At 43.8% G+C, this 16,609-nt stretch overlaps 1 protein-coding gene across 7 annotated transcripts in view; it reads right to left on the bottom strand.

Moving 5' to 3' along the window:
- GRAMD2B (GRAM domain containing 2B) overlaps positions 1-16,609 on the bottom strand; it is a 117,036-nt gene that overhangs the window by 29,053 nt on the left and 71,374 nt on the right. The window contains exon 1 of one of the 7 annotated variants that reach the window (XM_069492136.1): positions 4,617-4,639. The exons of the other annotated variants lie outside the window; for them this stretch is intronic. The gene's annotated coding sequence lies outside the window, so the exon portion shown is untranslated. Of the gene's footprint in view, positions 1-4,616; positions 4,640-16,609 lie in introns of those variants that run through there. 7 annotated transcript variants of the gene reach the window in all.

Here is a 16,609-nt window from a genome sequence, read left to right as displayed (position 1 = left end):
GCTCAGGCTGGATTTCAGCCCTTCCTTGACCTTGACTCTTTGTGGTCAGGCACTTTATGCAGTGCAGGGTGCTAAGTGCTTCACCACACGTGGCAGTCCTGTTTCGGGACCCCTAGCACTGAAAAGATTACAGTGCGTTACTTTGTATCATCCTACCTAAACGAAGTCTCTCAAGGACAGAACATGCAGTTGTGCTCAAGTTAATGTGGCCTCTTTCTGATATTCCCCACGCCACTTTTCCCTAACCTTGGGTGTGGTCTTCAGCTCTGCTTCTCTCCTTGCAAGCCCTACCCAGGAGGCATGTCCTCCACAAAGCTTTCCATTCACCTAGTCTCCTCCGTCCTGCTGCTGGTTTTCTAATTCACTAGGTACCTATTCAATTAATGCCTTGTACTGTTAACTTTTCTCCCAGATGTTTTAGTTATCCAGCTATTAGACTGAATTCCTTAAAGGCAGGGAACACCATCTGTAATCCTAGCACTCTGGGAGGCCGAGGTGGGTGGATCGCTCGAGGTCAGGAGTTTGAGACCAGCCTGAGCAAGAGCGAGACCTCGTCTCTACTAAAAATAGAAAGAAATTATCTGGCCAACTAAAAATATATATATAAAAAAAAAATAGCCGGGCATGGTGGCGCATGCCTGTAGTCCCAGCTACTCGGGAAGCTGAGGCAGAAGGATTGCTTGAGCCTGGGAGTTTGAGGTTGCTGTGAGCTAGGCTGACGCCATGGCACTCACTCTAGCCTGGGCAACAAAGCGAGACTCTGTCTCAAAAAAAAAAAAAAAGCAGGGAACATCTGTTTTTATCCATAGCACTCAGCTTAGCATTTTGCTCATAGTGGTCATTTATGTGTTGATTGATGTGGATTAATGATGTAGTATCTCAAAGGGGAAGTGAAATTTGTCTACGGACCAATTCAATTTCAGTTTTTGTTTACTTAAAAGTGCTGTAGGCCTAAGCAAGTTAATTCCTAACACAGGTGAAAGTATTCCTGCAAGTGCCCCTTACCCTAGAGGTCTTGCCAGAAGCAGACTGGAACTATACAGAGTCCCATCCGCAGGGACATGTCTGTGTCTGCGTGAACAGAGAGGGAGGGGAAATGGAACACTTTCTCAAGCGCCCTTGGGAACGTTAAAGTTACTGTCAACGAAGTTGAACAGGTGTCATTCAAATCATGATAGTAAGGAAATCAGTTTCTTTTTTTTTTTTTTTTTTTTTTTTGAGACAGAGTCTCACTCTGTTGCCCAGGCTAGAGTGAGTGCCGTGGCGTCAGCCTAGCTCACAGCAACCTCAAACTCCTGGGCTCAAGCGATCCTCCTGTCTCAGCCTCCCAAGTAGCTGGGACTACAGGCATGCACCACCATGCCCGGCTAATTTTTTCTATATATATTTTTAGCTGTCCATATAATTTCTTTCTATTTTTAGTAGAGATGGGGTCTCGCTCTTGCTCAGGCTGGTTTCGAACTCCTGAGCTCAAACGATCCGCCCACCTCGGCCTCCCAGAGTGCTAGGATTACAGGCGTGAGCCACGCGCCCGGCCGGAAATCAGTTTCTTAAAATAAGAAGACAAAGACCTTTCAGGGACACTGACTAAAAGAGTCAGCTGAAAAAATAAAGAATCCAATCCTCCTCTTTCAACAAATATTTACTGGAGTGGTGCCTGCCGGCAGGGTGCTCCCAACTCTGTAGGTGAGACAGATAAGTGAGTTGACAGTTTCAAGTATCCATAGAAGCGGCAGAAGATGCTGGAAACAGGATCAACCTCCACTTGGCCTTGGCAGGTTGTGTCTTCTCCCAGCTCCAACCCACTGTAAGCATCAGTCGTGAGCCCCGAAAGTTTTTCAGTGGGAATTTCAGAGCAGTAAGACAGTCATGCTTGCTTGTACCAACCAAGCCAGACTTCAGAGCTATCAGGGGCAGCATTCTTACTACCTGCTAGGCAAGCTGGTTTTGATAAAACACTGCCACATACTGTTACACAATCTGTAAAGAAACAAGTTGGACAGTCCCTCTCTACAGTCCAGTATTTGTCACTCTCCCCATACCTCATTAGTCTGATGATTTAAATTGGAAAATTTCACAATTTTCAGAATTAGAATTCTTCCATGGAGTCAACTATCTTCTTCCTGGAGATAGTCTCTGTGAGTTTTAGGCAAACTCAACACTCCTTTCTCTTGTCACATCATTCCCCAGGCCCTTTCCCCTCTGCTGAGAATGTACTAGATTCAGGCATCATCACATGAGTCCAGGTAAATAAGTAGCTACAGGGCAGAAGCTATGATTAAGCTGCATCTCAGGTGAACGAAAACAAGTGCCTCCCTGTGGCTCAGTCCAAGAGGGCGTGTTCCTTTCTAATTACAGTGACGAATGTTAAATCAGTCTAAGCTAAGGCATAATAATATGTCACGAGACTTTCTTATGGTAGGAGAGGTAGGGCAGTTTTACATCCACTATCATTTCTGACACATCCCTGATCATCATTTTTAAAACCACAGTCTTGACCAACCAAGGTTGAGAAGTGACTTGAAGGTAGAATATGTTTCACCAGAGGATCTTCGTAGGATCAATTCCTGGAAATGGGATTATTGTGGCCACGGCCAGGTCCGTGCAAGTCGAGCGTTGCTGAAACTCCGTACTGAAAACTAGGCTGGCGCCTGGACCCACCAGGCCTGGGGGCCTCGCAGACCCCTGCTCTGGCCGCTGCCTGCTTGGCGGCCCCAGAGCCGGCCGGGAATGGTGGGGCTGCAGAGACGGAGGGGGGCCCTGGGGACTGCTGGGCAGCAGCCATGGCACAAACAACAAGTAGCACCACAGTGACCAAAAAAGGAAGTAGAATGGGGGGCAGAAGGCAGAAGTGGGTGCTGGAGACCAGGACACCGGGAGACCCTTTAGCTTCTCCAGTTTCATAAACTGAGAATATCTCAAATCAGATTTTGTAAGTCAGGAAGAACAGCCTTCCACTGACAATTCGGGCATAGTATATGTTTGTCTGGGCACTTTAAATTTGATTTATTTATATATCTAATTTTATTATTTATCAATTTTAATATTTCTGAATAGGTATAAATATGAGTACAAAATTTAAAAGTTACAAATGGAAAAACAAACTTCCCTCCCACCCCTGGTTGGTGGCGGCCCCGTTTCTCACCAGAGGCACCTACGGTTCCCACTGACTGCTGTGTCCTCCAGAGTCTGTGCACACGTGAGCGTGTGGCTTTGTAGAGCACCAATGATAGAGAACATGCTATTCTGCACCTTTCTTTTTCTTTCTTTCTTTTTTTTGTACTTGTATCTCAGTGCCCTTTCCCTATCAGTACACACAGATCTTCCTCATTCTTTTCAATGACTCCATAGAGTTCCAATGTAATGGATGAACTATAATTCAACTAGTTCCTTATTGATGGGCACAGAGGTGGATTCCAGTCTTTCGCAAATGCGAACAACAATGCAATGAATGTTTTTATATGTTTATTATGTGTGTGAATATATCCATAGGATAATTTCCTTTAACTGGAACTCCTTGTCAAAAAGGGTATGATTTAAAAAATTTTACAGTTATTGCCAAATTGCCCTCAGTAGAGATTTTGTGATCCATACCCACAATATATAGCAGTATTTATACATTCTCACTAATCAAGTCTTAAACTTTAAAAAAAATGTATTTCAAAGTACCTAGCAGAATACCTGGAACATGAAATAACCATAATCATTTCAATAATGACTGGTATTAAACTTTTTCATCTTTGCAAATGTGAGAGGTTAAAAACAAATCTCAGCCTAGGCAATATAGTGAGACCCCCATCTCTACAAAAAATAAAAAGTTAGCTGGGTGCAATGATGTGAGCCTGTAGTCTCAGCTACTTGGGAGGCTGAGGCGGGAGGATCAGTGGAGCCCAGGAGTTCAAGGCTGTGGTGAGTTATGATTTTGCCACTGTACTCCAGCCTGTGTGACAGAGTGAGACCCCATCTAAAAAAAAAAAAAAAAATCCCATTACAGGCTTTTAAATTTTTTTTGAGACAGGGTCTCTCTCTGTCACCCAGGCTGGAACGCTATGGCGTGATCACAGCTCACTGCGGCCTCAAACTCCTGAGCTCAAATAATTCTCCTGCCTCAGCCTCCAGAATAGCTGGGATTATAGGTACACGCCACAGCGCCTGGCTAATTTTTTTGTAGAGATAGGGTCTCACTATGTTGCCCAGGCTGATCTTGAATTCCCGGGCTCAAGTGATCCTCCTGCCTCAGCCTTTCAAAGTGCTGGGATTATAGGTATGAGTCACTGAGCTTGGCTCCATTACTGTTTTAATTTGTATTTCTCTTCTCATGAGTAAGGTTGAGTATATTTTCACATATTTAAGAGCTCTTTAAAAAATTTCCTGTTTTATGAATTAGCTGTTTACATATGTTCGTTTTGCCAATTTTTCTAATGGGTTGGTGGAGACATTTAGGAACAACAATTCTTATCATAACTGCATCACAGATTCTTGGCAACATCCTAGAATTGACTTTTTAAATAAATTATCTTAAACATTTAGGAAAAAGTGGGTAGTAGGGGTTAGCATGACATTAACATAAAATATTAATGTCAAACTAACTTTTTTTTTGCTGTAGAGCGACTTACAGATATTCCTTGGCAGATAGATAAAGGAATGCCAAAAGCACAGTATTCTCTGACTTCAGCAAAGCCTTCAGTGAAATCCGACAGGCTTCCAGTTCGGATGGAGAACGGGAATACAAATGTGACTGTCTCTCTTTTCTTTCTAAGGCCCCTGAAATGAGTATTTATAAAGGAAGTAATAATCCTGCTACAATATAGTGGAGGCAAACCATCAATAGAAGAGCGATTTCCCCAAATGTCTGAAGAATGGAAAGCAGAGAGTAAAGTGTGATATTCACTCGTGGGTAAAGGAAGCTGTAGTGCAGAATCCGGCACCAGTGAGGGATAAGAGGATAGGGATCTGTCTGTCAAAAGTCCAGTGAGATGCTATAGTAGGAGTAAGTGAGAAGCTGACGAAAACATTAGATTTAATTAAAGGTGTACCTGTGAGAAATCTTTGACACCCCCTTCCCTGAATGGCAGGCAGTCAAGAGCTTGGCACATGAGGGAAAAACATCAGAAGGGTCATCACTAAAAAAATGGAACAACTGAGGTGTAGAAAACCAGGGTGCCTATTAATAGCATGGGGACAGAGCCCCAGAGTACACCCTCACCCTTCTGTTTTGAGTAAGGTGTCCTCAAAGTGCCAACTCCCCATCCACGAACGTACAAGGATCCGGGACAGCTACTCTAGTCCCCTATTCTTTTTTTTTTCTAGTACCTCATTCTTAAATATGAAATGACAACCAAGGATTGCTAGATCTTAGAAGAAAACCTGACGTCCGAAAGAAAAGACCAAGATAAACCAACACAAAAAGGAAAATCCGGGGGAACCTGACTTTGATGAACAGAAGAAAACTCAAGAGAAACAAGCAAATAAGAAAAACAAAATCCAAAACCTCATTAACATCGTGCTTAGCTATGTTAGAGAGAAGATAGCACCCACAAGGCAGAATCGCATCATGAGGAATCCTTTTCACAGCCCCCAGGCACATCGGGAGCTGCCCCCTACGCCTCCCCTGGGCCTACGGCCTCCTTCACCCACCCCACTCCTGCCGCACTCCCAGCCCCAGCGAGAACCGGCACTGGCTGTTCCCTCTGCCTTGGGTGCTCTGCCCCAGAGAGCCTGGGGGCTCTCACTGCCTTCAAGTCTGCACTCTAATGTCACCTTCTCAATGCGACCTATATATTCAACCAAAGAAGGTAAAGCATCAAGGAAGCAAAGGAAGACAGCATCAAGATACAGAAGTTCAAAAGGAGAAAAGGGAAAAAGAAGACATATCAGTCAGGCACTTCTGTACCAAATGCACAGGCATTCTAAACAGAAAACAAGATGGGAAAGGCAGACATTATTAAAGAAAAAAAACGGAGGTAAAAGGGCAGAGGTTACTAATTTCTTATTCTAAAAAGTGGGGAGTCAAAGTGATTTAACAAGAGATTTAGGCTGATGTATTATTTAAAGAGACAAATGCAAGACAACAGGATCTAGAAAGAGTGTTATGCCTATTTAAAATGGAGAGCAGGAAGAGAGGGAGGCAGGGAGTTACTTTAAGTGAGTTGATTCTTTTCCATCAAAACAGGAAGGTGAGAGATAAGGCTTAAAACTAATAAAGCAAGAAAGAGCAGGATACACGCTTTTTTTTTTCTTTTTTACAGATAATGAAGTAACCACTACAATTACAATCAGGCACAGTTAAGTGGTAGCTACTTACCAGGCAGCTGGGGGATGGGAGAGGTGGGAGTGAGTTCATAACCACACTCTAATGCACGATATTATTTTGGTAAACATTTATAAATTTAAAAAATCTTTAATAATATCCTTGTAGAAAAGACAGAAAATATAGAGTAGATAATAAAAATGGGCAGATTTACTATCTTCAAATGTTTGGGCTCTTACTACGTATAACACCTAACATCACATTCTATGTTCTTAAGGGACTAAGACTTTATTGTGAATTTTAGTTTAGCACATAAAGAAAGAACAAAACAGGTCGTAAGGGTCATGTGCCATAAAGATACTGTCTAAGGAATTCAGAAATCTCTTCTAATTGTGAAGAGGAGACTCAGGGAAGTTGTGTGGAAGAAATAAGCATCACATTGTGTACATGCGGGGTAATATGTCTAATCTAATTTAGCAGAAACAAAGTATGACTGTCAGAAATGTATTTCAGTATAAGAAACCAGAAATGTAAATTATATTTCTATTTGTTGTATAAAACAATAAAGATAAAACAGTTCCTCAGATTGGAAAAATCAACACCTTCCGTTACTGCATCACAGCCATTGGTGCCACTTCTCTGCCCAAAGAGACGCTGTAACCACACAATGTTTGTTGTCGAAGGATTGAGATTTAAGCTGGGTATGTATGATTTGGATAGGTAGCGATACCAAAGGGGTATGAGAAATGCAAGGAAAGGCAGAATCAAAAATAGGCAGATGAGGAAGACTCACACGCATAAGAAAATTGAGCAGTTGGTTTTTTTTTTTTGGAGTATAGGCAGCAAGAAGCAGCAGAAGCTAGGTTGCTGTGAATTTTGATTCCTAATCCAAGAGGGCTTTGCTTTTAGACTTCATTTGATTGGCAGTAGGGATTAACTGAAGAGTTTTAAATAGAAGGAATGAAATGACGAGATACCAAGTGCCTGGCTTTTTCCACGTATACATCACGGGGGCCTGATGAGACACGTGCTTCTGGAGGAGTCTACCCATGTCAGGGTACAGGAATGGGGAAGGCGGAAGCTGCAGCCGGAGAGAAAATGGAAAGGCAGGCAGGGCGTGAATCTGAAGGCAAGAGGCAGAGACTGCACTGGCTAATTCAGAGGTAACAACTGGAATGAGCAATGCAGAGGAGCATCCAAGATGACTCCAAGGCTGTCGGGGGATGGAGAGGGTGGCATTGCCTCCAACAGTTACAGGGAACTCGAGAGGAAATGCAGTTTGCTGGGAAGGATTTTGCAAATCTAAGTTTAGATATAATATGCATATATTGATAATAGGCATAAAAACTACCTAAAAAACCAAAAGAAATCAACAATAAAAGAGCATCTGACTTTACAGAGGAGGAGTTCTGCCAGCATGGAAACTAATTCCGTTGAGTCACACGCACACTGCCACAGCAAAGAGTAACACCTCCCCGTCAGCAGCTACCAGGGCTGGAGCAACGGTTTGGCAGAGGCCACGGTCTGGCTCCATCGTACCCTTCACCTGCTCCTGAGCGCCCTCTGCTCTCATTACTGTGGACAAGTCAATTTCGAGGCTCATCGCCACCTCTGTATCTCTTCCTAATTCTGTCTTCCTAAAATATCACTGTTCTTTCAAAGCCTAAGGCAACTCACACAAGTCCAAAAAGCATTTAATTGTCATTTAATTCTGATTCTGAAGGGGCAGAAACACAACTCAAACTAGCTTATCTTTAAAAAAAAAAAAAAAAAAAACCCACCAAAAACCCCAACCAAACAGCCCCGAAGGGCTTTTGTGACTGCTTTACGATGAGGTCAACAGCAGAGAACAGCTGCAGCTGCAGAAGTTTCCCTTCCAGCCCGGAACACACAGCGATGATCCCCAGGGTCCCCCTCTTCAAGTCTTCGGGGACATCAATGCGAGATTCATCCTCCTGAGACACCGCCTCCATCACGTCATGCCGCGGCTCCACAGCCAACAATGGCTTTCTATTGAGCGCCAGATTGAGGCATTTGGACGTGAGCCAAGACCCTCTAGAGTGTCACAACCTCCCTCTACTTTTCAAAAAGAATCCTCCATTCCAGCCACGTTAGCCTTCTCACTACGGCCTTGCTCGTGTTGTGTTCCATCCCTCTGTGCACTGGCTCTCTCTTCTTCCAGCCTGGAAAATCCTCTCTGCTCCCTCCCAACTGTCCACAGCTACCGTCATTCTAGACTCAGGACAAGTCCAATCAATCCCGCCTTTGAGACTGGCCTCCATCTCTTTATCTTCAATGTCTGGATGGGAGAAATTATGCAATTAATACTTGTTGACTGTACAACTGGGTATATTTGCAACACGGGACAACAATCAGCGTTTTAAAAAGGGTTTGGGCTTAAATTTTATCTCAAAACCTACCTGGTAAACTCCTTCCCAAGTGTGGTTGACAAGTCCCATTGGAAGAGGGCCATGTTGGACTTGGGAGAAAAAGCCAGTCTTTTCCCTTTCCCCATTGCTGAATCAACGTTGTATGCAAACTTACTTTCCAAACTGATTATTAATTAGATGAGCAATAATCTGGAACTATATGGAAACTTGAAAAGACTATCTTCACTATCGGAAGAAACAATAGCAAGCAAAACCATAATCAGACCAAGTAACTTCTCAGCTGTGGCATTTTGAGGCCAAGTACAGTTGAAAAACAACAAAGGAAAATAAGAAAATGCATCAACGAGACAGCAATTGACTTTTCCAATTTCCAGTCAAGGTAGATTGATGCTGCTGATAGTGAGTTCTCTTTTGTGATTTACACCTTCAGTACATAAACATTATTTTGCATTGCTCAGTACTAAGAAAATTTCTAAAACTATATATTGAATATATCTCCTTCAAACTAGTATATAACCTTCTCAGGAGGAGGGACTTTAAATATTTTTTGAATTTCTATCTCCATTGCATTTTGAAGTTCTTCTTCCACCAGCAATTGCTGAAAGTCAGAATGAGCCACTTTTCATACACCTCTGATGTAATAGAGGACATTTACTTGATTACGGTTTTTGGCCTGAAGAATATATTCAGGGAATAACTGGCTTTTTAATAGAATGAAAACCTTACTCAAACAGAAAGATAGGAAAGCAAAAAAAAAATAAGGCATAAAGTCCAGAAAAAAAAAATTTAGAGAAAGTGTAATATTAACAAATCTTCAGCTATTAGGGTAAATAATCAAAAGATCATAAATATCAAATAAGATTGAAAAGGAGTTCAAGTACGTTAGGAATAAGTATACATTAAAACCTGGATTATGAAGAGCAATATGGTCACTGAGAATACTGTTTTGGAGGTAATACAGGGAAAGAATATGCTCAGTGAAGAACAAACATTTACGAGGGGTCCCTGTTCTCAATATATTTACAGTTGAAATGAACAGTTGAAGCACACACACAGAAAACAAAACCCACAGCCTTATCAATGCCATTAAAACCCAGAATAAAGAATGTTAACTCTTCTCTTTTGGATTTTCCATAATTGAGGCTCATCCTACAGGAGATTAATTTGGAACCCTGTTTTAAAGGAACAGAAGACCAAGGGTAGTACAAAATTGGGTGAATTTCAGGCAAAAGTCATAAAAAGTTGTAGTATACAAAGAAGGAGAAAGGAAAGCACGAGTAGCTTATAAATGGGGAAGGCCAAGGAGAAGTGTCTGGGGTACAGTGAGTGCCAGGCGAGTGGAACCGTAGGCAGGGAGGGGCTGAGGTGTGGCACCCACCGGCGGAGGGCTCGGGGTGCAGCTGAGCTGAGTTCTGAGTCCAGGAGGGAAAAGCAGGTCCTGTCACGGTTGCCTGAGATGTGGCAGTTTGTGAAAATGATAGTCACAGGAGAATTATTGTATCTCTTCTGGTAGATGGTACTGCAAGAGAGCAACTTCAGGGAGACCGGTGCTATGATGTGAATGTTTGTGTCTCCCCCAAATTCATATGCTGACATCCTAAACCCTGGGGTGACAGTATTAGGAAGTGCGGCCTTTGGGAGTCGATCAGGTCATCAGGGTCCTTCTTCCAGGTGAGGACACGGCACAAAGACAGCTGTCCGGAACCAGAAAGGGGCTCCACACCAGACACCGAACCTGCTGCTGCCTTGATCCTGAACTTCCAGCCTCCGAAACGGTGAGAAGGAAATTTCTGCCGTCTATAAGCTATCTCGACTGTGGGTATTCTGTTATAACCGTCTCAGTGGACTCAGGCATCGGGTTTAGAGGACCCCTTCCAGGAGAGAGAAGGAACAAGCACCAAGTGGGAGGTGAGAAAGGGGAGGAGCAGGAGGCAGAGGTGCCCTAGAGTGAGGCATGACCAACACCTTCCCGGGCAGAGCGTTTCTTTACGTTAATACAAATTCCACTTGAACTAAATTTCAATTCTCTTGTCTGACATCAGTAAAATTATACCTATGATAAGAAATTTTATTCAGAGGGAGAGGGAGAGGAAGGTGAGGGGAGGGGGGGAGAGAGAGAGAGAGGAGGAATATGTGTCATGCCAGAAATACATGTATTTGGCCAGAAGGAAACTTTTTAACTATTAATATCACAGTAACCTTTTGGTTTAAAACAGACAAACGTAAATTAGGGCCATTAAAAACACACTTGGGAGAGAGAAATGTTTGCTTTTGTTTCGAGGGCCCCTCTGTCCCCACGGATGCGTGGCCCTCAGCTAAGCACAGGAGGGAAGAGCTGCCTCCCGCCGCCCGGCATCCGTGATGCCTACAGCCCTTTCCTCCCTCTTGGACCCTTCATTTCCTGTAACTCTATCTTCTGTTCCACGTCGGAGGGGAGGAAAGAGATCAAAAGCCGGAGAGAACTGAGAGACCAGGGTACACGGGCATTGCAGCAGAGTTAAAAGTTACTACAAGAGTCCAAAATAGCACCAGAGAATGTCCCAGACACCTGTCTCTGCTTTGTTTCTTTCCCACTCAAACCGGGCTTTCCTACTTCCTCAGTCTCCTGTATTCCGTCTCGCAGTTCAGAGCTGCGTGCGTATGAGGACAGCACAGGCTGTTCCCAGGATGTGCCACGCAGGAATTTCCCAGAAGCCAGGCCGGGCTTCATGCTCACACCACACCAAGTGACGAACACGGGCACAGAGCACGACGGATGTCATCAGCACACATGCAAATTCTCTCTGCTTAAATGCCATGCATTATTAAAACTCAGCATTCCTTTTCTGATAAAAAATTAATGGGACTCAACTTCTAGAGAAGAAAGAGATTGTCACTTTTAAAAAATGGGATACTATATATTAGAGAAAATAGTTTTCTGTAAAGAGCTTTGGTTTAACCAAAACACTCCCAAACTAGACACGCTTAATAAAGGAAAGAGCAGTTCGTGCTATCCCATGGCAAAATAATAAAAGAGTATAGTTTTAATTACTTCACATTGTAAGTGAGGTTTCAAAGTGTTAATGTAATCTACCTAAGAAATGAGTGTCTCTTGTCTGTATTCGGTTTTCCCCAGAATCTATCCCTGTATTTTGTACAGATTAGTGTCAATAATATGGAATTATTCCATATTTTTATTATATAACATAAATATATGATTTAATACTATTATATATTGTTTATATATATCAAAATATGAATTGAGGAACTAATTAAAACTTCTCACTACTATTGAACTGTGTTTACCGCAATATTGTAAATACAATTAACTTGTACAGGATAGAAGAATTAGATTTGATGTAATTTATACGTGACGATTAGTACCTCTTTCAAGGAAATAAGCAGTGACTCTAAACAGATTTTAATCTTGTATTTGACATCCTTATTTACTGTCCTTAATTTCTCCCACCAGTGCAAACATGCACTGTCTCTATCTGCACTGAAAATATATTGCTTGGAGAACAATCTGTGCCTCTTCCCTCTTCCTTGCCACTCCTTTCTACTGGATTTTCCAGATGACTTTATACTTGCAATGTGCTTTGCTGATCTCAAAGAGCGCTCACGCCCACGACGCCATGATACCACACTAACCCACACGCCAACCTTTTGAGGCAGGCATGTAAGGAAGGTGTCACCCCCGCCTCACAAACAAGGAAACAAAGATGAGTGTGTGGAGGGCCCACACAACCCAATCTCAGTGACCGGAGCCTCCATTACTCTCAGACGTTGACCACCAATAGCTTTCTCTCGACAAGCCCGATCAGACACCAAGACTCGTGGATTTTTACCTACTTAAATAGTTTCTACTTAAGTCTCCTCTTTTTCTTTCCCTAGCTTGGCAGGCTTAGCTAGGGTCCTCAATGCTCCTGCCTGGACCACACTATACCTCCCTGCCTCATTTCAGTTCTGTGTGATACCCCCTCCTTCTACCTGCATGGAAGATCACCTTTGCCCGGTGATCTTTGAAAAGCCCAAATACCAGCACATCATTCCTCCGCTCCCTCTAAAGCCCCTTGGGTTCTCCATTGCCTACAGGATGAAGCTGAAGACGAGTACAGTAAAGAAGTCCTCTGCAATGTAAAGCCTCCCTTTCTAGCTTTTACCCTCCTGTCACGCTTTCCCCGGAGCACCCTCTGCTCGGGTCGCCATGCCGTCGCTGTGGTCCCCCATAACACAGTTTATCTTTCTAGATTTAGCCCTGGCTGGGGTCACCTCCTACAGGAAGACTCCCCCAACTCCCTTTGGGTCCCAAGGACTGACCTTTCCCTTTTTTGTGCTCCTTCCCAATAGCCCATAAGGTATGATTATCATGGCAACTATATCACTTTAATATGGGGGGGCTTCCTAAAAATTATGAACTGGCTATTATTTATCTTTCCTCAGCTAGGCCAGGAGCCCCTGAAGGGCAGTTTCCTGGTCTTACCATATCTCTGCATCCCTACAAGGGTGCTCAATTCATTCCATGTTCCTTACACCAGTTCTGAAGGCCAGGTTTTCTGATTTCTAGCCTAGAGCTGTTTTTTGGCTACACCAGACAGTATAAATAGCAACAGGAAAGGATGTGTTTCACTTGGAATTCCTGGGCTTGGAAAGACTGGCATGGGAAAGGCCAGAGCAGCTTTCTGCCGGGGGCTGGATCCTGTCCTGGCAACCTTAGACTAAACCAGTGAGGGCGGTTTTGGTGAGGCAACAGCTTGCCCTTCCAATTCCTCCAGACACAGATCAGACAGACCCATCCTGTCCTGGTGCTGGGTAAAGAAGGGACATTTCCATTGAGGAAGCTTTGCCGTTTCTTCCCTTGAAACTGGGTGAAAGGTGGTGCAGTCTGCCCGGTTACTCAGGCCACACGATCTCATCATCAAGGCTGGGAGGGGCCAAGACGCCTTAGCTTGCTTTACGTTGTTAGTGTTTCAAGGGCAGTGCTGAGATATTGCAGATCCCAAGAATCCAGAAGAAAACAGGGTTGCTTTTCTCCATTTTATGCCTTTTTGGAAATGGAGAAGGTTCTAAGAGAAGATTCTCTATTGCATGACCTGGGGCTTCCTCACGGTAGCTCAATGCCCAGTTTCTGGGAGTGGCATCTTCATCAGGGATGTCTGGCATATTTCAGCGTCTTAGTAAGGCCCTGGCTACCCTCGCCCCACACCAGATCCTCCCTCCCACAGCCTGTGCCACATGGCTGCTCTCTGTCAGGTCCTATTCGAATTCAGAAAACACAGACTCAGGCTTTCCCCACCCCTCATCTTTAGGAGCTTTGGGGGAAAGAATCTTTGGGGAGTGTTCCATAGGACCACTGAAGCTAGGCCTTGTTGGTAAGAGGAACAGTGGCAGTATCTGAAAATCAGTCACAGTCCTTGCTGGATTCCATCAGAAACACTCAGACTGGTCTATTTTTGGGGCTTAATACTAAATTTACAGAATAGCTGAGTCATTAAGGGCATCCATTTATTTTCATAAATGGTTAAAAAAGTTTTAAACCACTTACTATGAACATTTTCTAACATACACAAAAGTAGACAGGACATTAGAAATATTATAAACAAGCCAGTATCGTTAGTTTCATCTATGTTCTTGCCCACTACTCCCACCTCCTACTGTTTTGAAGCAAATCCCAGACAACATTATCTTTTCATCTGTAACTACTGCAGGATTCTAAAAAAAAACCAAGAAAACAAAATACCAATATCAACCTAAAAAGATTAAAATTTATAACTGATTTTTAAAAAATGAGTGAAATCTAGGTGTTCTTCAGGGACGGTATTAGCACTACATGGTAGTATTTAAGACTGGTGTGGACTAAAGCATTTCTCTGCACAGTGCTGGATATTTGGGTGCCCAATAGGGCACTGGGAGGGTTCACGTTCCCTGCACTGGTCCACACGGCTCCTGCCAGCATGGCAACAGGAAGTACCCACTTTGACATCACCAGGTACCGGAGTCCCTTTGTTCTTGGGGCCCTACCTGTGCTGGCTATTCTGGAGAGAGGAAGAAATAGAAATGATCTTCCCAGATCTCAACATCTGGGTCAGATTAGGCTTTCTTGAGGATGAAGAGAGATTCCTAATTACATGGGTCAGCATAAAGCAAGTTATAATTACGACCAGAACGTATCAAAGGGGACAGGCTGCCTGACTCTGGCTGTGACGACGGAGCCACATCCGTACCGTCTGCACCCACACTTCAGCTGCTCCCCTTCATGTCCCCGAGGGGCAGTGGAGAGAGAAACCTGAGCAGCAGCAGACACAGGGGTGATGTGCCAGCCGGCCGCCCACTTCCTCGGGCCCGTCGGTGCTGTGTGTCAGCAAGATCTCGGCCGTGCTGGCCCTCGAGACGGCCTGGGCTCTCACGTGGCCGTGCTCACTGGTCTCTGAGAGTTTGCAGGGTTAGGTCAGACCTCCTGAACACAGAAGATAACGGTTCTGCACTGATTTGAAAAATGAGCCGTATGTGGGCTTGAAGCAAAATATGAAATTGTAGATGCAAAGCTCAGTGCTCTCAAAAAAGTATTATATTCTCAGAATTTGTCAATCATAAACATTGACAAATCCCTCAAAATTACCTGTCCCCTTATTCACGCAAGAGGTTCTTGCCAATTCTTAGAACAAAAACCTACAGAATTCTGTTCACGAAAAACAGCTCTTCTGTAACAATTCCCAACCTTCCCTTGAACGGCTTCAGATAGCAAACAGGCAGGTTGCCTTAGGGCACTGAAGACACAACTTTTCCAAGCTGGGGGGCCAGCTTGTTTTTAAGGCAGACACCTGCATAGCAGGGCTTGCTCAGCAGCGGGAGACAACGGGAAGGACTCTTCTCTGTAGTGCCCATAAATTCCCTCCAATGTCCCCCTCTCATGTCCCCCTCCCCTAAAGTGCTCCACCTAGATTTCTTCCGAATAATCTCGGGAAAAGGTAGGTCAGGATTGGTGGTGTGGTAGTGGTGGCACAGTGTTGGAAGCCATCTATATCTTTTACAGCTCACAGTTTTCTGTTATGAATCTAACAACACGAATGGAGGAGTCGCCGATGGAATCTTTCTATCACAGCCAAGAGAAAGCCGGTTTTACAGAGAGGTGACAGCAAAGGTGTTGTGCAGGTAGGTAAGTTATCAACTATGTCAACATCGTCACTGGCAGAACTGCAGGGGACTGGGCCTAGGGTGTCTTTGAAGACGGAGGGGAAGGGATGTACGAAAGAGGATGTTGGGGGATTCTGAAGCCTCAAGGCTTGGCCTGTGGGGCCCCATTTTCTTTTAACTAATTCATAGGGCCCTGGCTCAGCACAGAAATACACAGACTGAAACAACACCTACCAAAAGACCAGGACTGAAAATACAAATAAGGTTGAAGAACTTTTCTCTCCTCCATTAAGGGTCATTCCAGGTGTGCTTGAGCCATACAGTTTCTGAAAGATCAGTCTCTGAACTCCATAAATTAGTGGTTCTCAAAGTGTGGCCTAAGAACTCCTATGTCAGAACCACCTGGGATGGAGTGAAGGGGCTTATAAAACTGCACTTAGCCCTGCTTCGGATGTTTTTAAGACTTAAACCCTCTAAAATCTTAGAACTATTGAGGCAAGCGTCAACCAAGCCAAGATTATTGGGCCAAGTGGGAAGCAAATCAATTACTTTCGTTTCCTTCATCCAGCAATCTTGTAAGGGGGGCTGGAAGACAACGGTAAACTTCTCAGCACAAACCAGTACTACTGGAAGAATAATCCTCATTAATGATGAATCTGTAATCTTACTTTCAGGAAAGAAGTTTCTAATTAGTCAGTACTGAGTTTGGATAATGAGATACATTATCCCAAATAAAAATACGGACCACGTTTAGGTTTCCTTTGGGAGATACAATTAGTCATGGTTTTTGTTTTATTTTTTGCTATCATCTGTGGTTGTCAAGGTTTCTACAATGAGCTTCTTAGAATCATAGATG

The sequence above is a fragment of the Eulemur rufifrons genome, chromosome 17 (genome assembly GCF_041146395.1).
Source record: "Eulemur rufifrons isolate Redbay chromosome 17, OSU_ERuf_1, whole genome shotgun sequence".
NCBI classification, from domain to species: Eukaryota; Metazoa; Chordata; class Mammalia; order Primates; family Lemuridae; genus Eulemur; species Eulemur rufifrons.
This window is presented reverse-complemented; position numbering and strand designations above follow the sequence as displayed.